Source organism: Plutella xylostella, chromosome 14 (genome assembly GCF_932276165.1).
Source record: "Plutella xylostella chromosome 14, ilPluXylo3.1, whole genome shotgun sequence".
Classification (NCBI taxonomy): domain Eukaryota; kingdom Metazoa; phylum Arthropoda; class Insecta; order Lepidoptera; family Plutellidae; genus Plutella; species Plutella xylostella.
In genome coordinates, this window is record NC_063994.1 from 3,992,381 (window position 1) to 4,000,100 (window position 7,720).

Below are 7,720 nucleotides of genomic sequence, written 5' to 3' on the forward strand. Positions count from 1 at the left end.
ATTGGCCTGTGTTTTAGACAAATCCTCGAACACACCCTGTAAGCATCCAAACCGGACTCGAGGATAGCGTCAGAGGGAAAGTTTATAGCCAGCTCCACAATACTGGTCGCTGGAACTGTACCTCTGATGGACACCTCGTATTCCAGTTCCGATTTTTGTAGGGAAAAACATTTTATGGGGAACATGGTGGAAACAAAAATTACAATAGGGGAAAGCAACAGGTCTGATATTCAACAATTAGAGTAAAATGTGAACAAGAGTTAGAAAAAAAAAATACTCCGTTCTGTTACAAAAAAGAATTAGGTAACGTTGTACTCTTTTAAAATAAATACACAAAACAAAAAAAAACGCACAGAACCAAAAATAAAAGAAGCGTTGAAAAATAAATGTAACTGGTGTGTATTACGCTGGTATCACAGAAAAAAAATGTCACGAAGTAATTAACTAATTAGGGTACTTTAAAAAAATAATGTTGCCAGTTAAAAAACCGTTAACAAAATTTAATAACGTTAAAAATCCGTTTTAAATTAAAACAAATAGGTACAAATTATACTTAAAAAAATGCGAAATACACCTCAGTTACGGCAGAGCAACAAAAAAAAACGTTTTACAACGCACACACAAACAAACACATTACTACTTACTGCGCAGCAAAATCAGACACAACCACGTTTAAGGGCGCCAGTGTGACCCCCCCGTCTTACGGACGTTGGGCGCCAGTGTGACGTTCCCTACCTGTTTACCTATCGTCCCTACTGGGAGGTAAATGAAAGAGGTAGGTAGGTCCAACGAAAATAGTTTATTGATGGCCGCAGGCCACCTAAGTCGGTAGAACGGGTCGTGGTGTGTCGGCCTAGTATCTGATTTCACTGCGTAGTTCAAGCACTCCCCTGGATGGTCAGATGCCGGTGGAACAGGTCGTCAGCCACGGGCAGGGTTGTAGGTCGCCGTGCTCAGCTGTAGGTCCGAAGCGGAAGCGAAGCAGAGGGTGATGCAGCAGTAGGTAGCGAAGCGAAGCCTAGGTCTTCTAAATCCCGTACTGAAACCCTGGAATGGCCAACGAAATACGTTAGGAATGATTCCATAACGTTCCGTGTTACCACCGACGGCAACGCATTGTAGGTAAGTACTTATGTAGCAAGCGGTGCCGTGGTGAAAACAATCAGAACGGAGTTTACAATTGCGAAGAATTAAGTAGGCTTTAAATTTAACAAAAGATAATGAATGCAGAAGGCAATTAAAAAGAAATATTTAAGTTACAAGTTTAAAAATGAAAATATAAAAAATGTGAAGGTAGGATACGGTATTCAAAATGCGACCACTGGAATATTCCAACGGTCGGTTGAACACCGTAACCGCCAATAACAGCAATTCAAAAGCTAAGAAGAAATGTTAGCACAAAAATTAAAATAAATAACATCTTGTTCACAACTTACCCAATATGGGGTTTGAGGATTTATGTAAAACACAGGTACACAGAGCCAGCAGCGCCTTATATAGCGGACCCGGAACGGTTAGGACACTTAAGGTGCACTATCTATTTAAAATTTACTTTAAAGTCGCAGTTATATGTGCGAAAGCAATTATTATTCAGATGCGCAAGCGTACGTTCGAGTCCAGTGATGGCAAGGCTAATCAATGACTAGCGAGCGGCGACAGCCGTTGAAAGTGTCACGATGTCACGGAATGTTAAAAATAATACCAGGTTATGGACAAAAAATTTCTACCAATATTAAAATGTGGGCAGGTTTATGAAACTAAATTTCTACCATAAACTGTTTATGACTACAGATTACGTTTCAGTATTTTGAGTGCGAATGTACTTTAAAAGAAGTTATGTTTTAAAATGTTATTTAGTTTTAGTAATTTGATTTAATTAATGTTTTATTTTATTTATTACATAGTTAAGTGTTAAAATGAAAAAAAAAGATAGTTTTAAGTTAAGATACGTTTAATTAAAGACATGTACGTCTACAACGTTACAACATTTCGGGTAGTTTTTCCAGTAACCTTGGCCTTTTCGTACCTCGGTTTATCCTTTCCTTTTCGTTTATTAAAGAGTTGGCTGAACACAATGTCATCCTCAGAAAGGCTTATTACATCATTAGGTTTACCATGGCTAAATTTATTTGCCTTATCCCTTTTTTCCCTGTCCATTTTACAGTTTATGTATTTATACAGTTCTTTAGTAATCTTTGTGTGATCTTTCAAAAGCTGTTGCATAAATTGCTTACTAAAATCAATATCCAATGTGCTGAATGAGTCAGTGTGCCCGAATACTATTTCAAAGGGTGTATAACCTGTCATTGAGTGTATAGTATTATTATATGCCATTATAGCGTATGTCATAGTACTCGCAGCTTCCGCTGGCTTATGCCCATGCTTGGCTATTCTATAAATTTCAATTACTGTAGAGTGAAATCTCTCTATCATTCCCATAGAATTTGGATTATTAGGAGTTCCTATATGTAACTCGATTTTATATAAGTTTAACGTTTCCTTTAATAAATTATTGTTAAATTCCGAACCTGGATCGCTTCTAACTTTCCTTGGGGTTCCATAAAAAGAAAAGTATTTTATTAAAGTTTTCACTACTTCTGGCGTTGATCTATTTTGTAATTCGATTGCTTGTGCTAATTGGCTGAATGCATCAATAATTGTAAGGAATGTTTTTCCTTCAATAGAAAATAAATCGATAAAAACTTCTTCAAACGGTTTAAACTGCGTTTGTATTAATTGAATTTTTGGTTTAATTGGATTTCTATCATATTTCATTCTTTTACATAGTTCACAAGTATTAATTATTGCCGCTATTGATTGTTGCATATCAGGCCAATAATAATTTCCTTTCTTTTTAGTTTACTAAGTGTTTCCGAAATTCCTCGGTGACATGTTTTTCCTTCATGATATTTCAAAATTAAATCTTTTTGTTTATGCTCATTATCTATGACTTGTACTGTATGAGTTGTACATTCTACGATGTTAATACTTCGTTCTTCAAATAGTTCAGTTAATATTTTACAGAATATATCTCTGTGATTTGTTTCTTCGAAATGAACATAAAATCTTTTATTAGGCAAAACAGTTGCAATAATGAATTCTTTCATAAATTCTCTGTTTCCTATTGTAACTTCTAATATTTTTTGACCTTTTCTAGTCAAATCATTAATTTTTAAATCGTTATCTAAGTTTATAGGAAAATTATTTGATTTGATTTAGAATCTATAGCATCATTGGTTACTGTTAAAATATCGTAATCATCATCGTTGTTCTCAGAGTTATCGCTTCGGACTGATAATGTCGTTTCGCTATTATCATTATTAATTAAATCTACTAATCCGCTGGTGCTAGTACTATAGATTGGCAAGTTGCTTGGCGACCCTCCTTGCGGGGTGAAAGACGCGGAGGGGACGAGGTACCCAAGACGACAGCGGGTAGCGGGAGGGTAGCGGGGAAGGGCAACGCGTGCACTGCATGTCATTGTTACGGCAGTCTCGGCCGCGCAGCCGAGGCGGCCACATGTCTTATATAGTCTGTCATAATTTGTGTGCGACCCACATGAGATCATTGATCCTGAGACCATTAGTCTTAGAATGAGTGTTGAGGCCTTTTTAACATTATCATTATATTATTATTAGGTAAGTATCTATAATTCGTCAACAAAATAACGTTAAAAACAACAAATCGTATAATTCGTTCTTGTAACTAGGAAAGCAACCAAAATTTATGTGATTTAATGAAAGTAATTAATGAGCAAAACACAGAGAAAAATTACAAAATTGATGAAATTTTGAAAGAAAATGGTCATATCGTGCTTCGCCTACCCCCATACCACCCGGAATTAAATCTTATTGAACTTGTGTGGCGGTACGTGAAAGGCGAGCTCGGAAGAACGTCGATTGACTCTAACTTAGATAAAGAGATAAAAGACTTAGAGTTGCTTTTCTCTAATTATTCGCCTGAAAAGTTGTGACGACCATGTTATAAAAAATTAAGACGAATATTATAAATCTGATAGAGTATTTGACGATGTATTGGACAGGTATGTTATTGTTTATTTATAATTTAATGTAAATTAAACATAAAATATTATAGGTGTACACTGAACTAATATGACTGGCGTACTCTAGTACATTATACATCAAAGTAGGTATAATGTTTTTTGGTTTTTGTCTTAGATTTATAATTGAAGTTAATGAAAACGATGATGAAGATGAGGATGACGACGACGATGAACAAGTTCAAACAGAGAGTGAACATGAAAGTGACATGGAAATTGATTTATAAAATAAAACACTTTTACATAAATAAATTCAAATTGGTAGATATTCTGAAGTTAAACATCCAAATTTTAATGCTGTCAAACTATAAATTTTAAGCTAAATATGACATTTACGGGAACACTCATAGAATAAAATTTTACTTACGTCAGAAATAGTTACAAGCTATCGCGAGATTAATCCGGGCACACTTTTCTACGTGTGTAGCATGTCGTGCTACCTCGCCCCCGCCACTTCTTTCACCCCGCAAGGAGGGTCGCCAAGTAACTTGCCACATTATAGGAATCTGACTTGAATCCAACATGTTTAATTGAATTCGGGAAAGTGCGTCAGCATTAGTATTTTGCTTACCACTTCTGTAGATTATTTCGAAATTATATTCTTGGAGTCTAAGTCTCCATCTAGTCAATTTACTGTTGGGTTCTTTTAAAGAATACAACCATGCTAAAGGTCTATGATCTGTGTAGATCGTAAACTTTTTCCCATAAAGATATGGTCGGAAATGTTTCACTGCCCATACGACTGCTAGTAATTCTTTTTCAATCGTACTATAGTTAGTCTCGGCCTTATTTAAAGTTCTACTGGCATAAGCTGGTCTGGTCTGGCTGGTCTTGGCCGATCTGACCTTGATTTAACACAGAACCAAGTGCTACGTTTGAAGCATCCGTCGTTAAAATGAACGGCTTCGAGAAATCGGGGAATTGTAACAATGGTGCGTTAACTTATGCATGTTTCAAAAGCGTTAAGGAATTGCTCTGAAATTTGGAATTTAATGTCTTTACGTAGAACATTAGTAAGTGGCTTTGTGATTTTAGCAAAATCAGGAATAAACTTTCTATAGTACCCGATCAATCCCAGGAATGATTGAACTTGCTTAACCGTAGTCGGTAAAGGATAATTAACGACTGCGCTTATTTTATCGTCGTTAGGTTTTAGACCATCTTGGGTAATTGTATGCCCTAAGTATAAGACTTCTTTCTTTAGGAATTCTGATTTGTCCAATTGGTTTTTTAAATTGGCCGATCGTAATCATTCGAAAACTTTTCTGAGTTTCAGGAGGTGTTCCTGAAATGTTTCAGCGAAAATGATGATGTCATCTAAATAGATCATACAATGGATTCCTTGTAATATAAAATCCATAGCTCTCTGGAAAGTAGCAGGAGCTGTATTTAAACGATTCGGCATTCTTTTAAATTCAAAATGTCCGTACTGCGTACTAAAAGCAGTTTTAGCCATATCCTCTTCAGCGATTTCTAATTGATGATAACCAGATGCTAAATCAATCGTAGTAAAATACTTGCTATTTCCTAGCTTGTCGAATATGTCCGCTATATTCGGTATTGGATATTTGTCATCGACTGTGATTTCATTTAATTTACGATAATCGATCACCATTCTATACTTCTTCTCTCCAGTTGCATCCAATTTTTTAGGAACCAAGTGAACAGGAGCGTTCCATGGTGAAAAACTAGGCTGGATAATATTTTCCTGTAGTAATTTATCCACTTGTTGCTTAATTTCCGCAATTTGTACGGGAGCCTGTCTATATGATCTGACATAAATTGGACTATCGGAAGTAGTTCGAATGTGATGTTTAATCTTATTAGAAAACGTTAAGGGAATTCCTTCACAGTAGAATATGTCTTTAAATTCGAAACACAATGAATAAATCAAGTCTCGTTCATGACTGTCAATGTGACTGATCCTTAATTTTTCATTTAAATTATCCTCCAGTAAGAGATTGTTAAGTAAACATGCGTTAGCGTTGTTCTCTAAGGGAATAACTCGAAATGGTTTAAAAATGTTTAAAGGTAACTCCGTGTTCGACTCATTGTTAACTACAATGTTAGCAAACCCGTGCACACAATGGACAAAGGGGCTTTCAATCGACACGTTCGAGCCCGGCCGCCCGCCTCGTCAGGCAGAGCTGGCCCGCCCGGTGCCTTCTGGGAGCACACGGAGCCCGGCCGCCCGCCTCGTCAGGCAGAGCTGGCCCGCCCGGTGCCTTCTGGGAGCACACGGAGCCCGGCCGCCCGCCTCGTCAGGCAGAGCTGGCCCGCCCGGTGCCTTCTGGGAGCACACGGAGCCCGGCCGCCCGCCTCGTCAGGCAGAGCTGGCCCGCCCGGTGCCTTCTACCAGCACGCAGCGCGCGGCGCGCAGTACCCGCGCGCGCAGAACCCCTGCGCAGACCACCCCACCGTCCGACCATCAGTGTTCTCGAGGACGACGAACAGTTTAGGGGGAGGACCAGGGCTGTCACCATGCTACTCCGAACGCGAGGGCGCTTAGTTCGGACTAGAGGGGGAGGATGTAACAAGACTGCTAACCGTTTTCCCGCGAAAACAAATCGCGCGCCGAAAACGGTTAGCGTCCCACGCCGCCGCGCCGTTTTCCTGCGCAGCTCTACTGCGCAGACCGCGTCCCGCGTCCTCCCCTTCACCCGCGCGCACCCCGCGCTCGCGCCACCGGCCAGCGAAGCCCGCGCAGTGAGTCGGCGCCAACCCGTTTCCCGGCTACACGCTCGCTCGCGCTCCTTGCGGACATAAAGTTAATTGTTCTAAAACTACCTCACTTACCTATACACCGTGTCTGTAGAACCTTTAAATACAGTGCTTTGTATTCCCTGAGTCGTGTGTTTCTATCTACCACTCCAACTATAGGACTACCTCATACGGTTAAATTGATAATTACGCAGACTATATTGTTTCTGAAAGTTTTCCTCTTCCATTACTATTTCTAATGCCTGTTCGAGGGTTTCTGGTGCTTTAAGCCTTACTATCCTCATAAGCGGTTCAGGTAAGTTATAAAGAAATACATTAAAAGCTGTATTGTTATAAATTTTTACTTTACTTTCTTTTAATTCCGTGTTACTATAGTCTTGTAGTTTTGCAAATAAATTACTTCGCGTTGATTGAATTCTATTACAAAATTCTTGGAATTTTTCATTAGGTCTAATTTTCATGGTCTCAAATTTTATAGCTATGCACTCCTCTGACCTAGGGTCTCCAAAATGTTGTTTCATTAATTCCTTCAAACTCAACCAAGTATTTATATCGCCTCGTTCACTAACTAATGCGGCGGCTTTGCCTGCTAGACGGCTAGTTATGAATTGCAAATTAGTTATTTCCTGATCAGCGCTACCCGTGTCATATAATGCCATTACGAATTCTGACTTCTTTATGAACAAATTAAGTTGACGAGGAATAGTACTAACGGTATCCATTTTATAAAATTGCCTTTGGTTGATACAAGAAAGTAATTGATTATTCGCGAGCTTTATTATTAAAAATGTCTTTCGCTTGAGCTAGGAGCAGAATTTAATTCGCAGTAGTAAAGTATACGCCTGTAGTGATTAAAAAGTTCTACTATTTTTTTAATTAGTTCGTTAATAACTTTTAAAAGAGTCCTAAGAGCTTCTATGTCTCTTGGAGCACTGTTTG

The 7,720-nt window shown here is 38.5% G+C and overlaps 1 long non-coding RNA gene across 1 annotated transcript; it reads right to left on the bottom strand.

Moving 5' to 3' along the window:
- Window positions 1–780: 780 nt before the first annotated feature.
- On the bottom strand, window positions 781–1,980 carry LOC125489433. Its single transcript, XR_007266987.1, has 2 exons — window positions 1,437–1,980; window positions 781–1,047 (listed from the first exon to the last, which is right to left on the bottom strand). It is a non-coding gene; the product is annotated as an uncharacterized LOC125489433 (long non-coding RNA).
- Window positions 1,981–7,720: the final 5,740 nt, after the last annotated feature.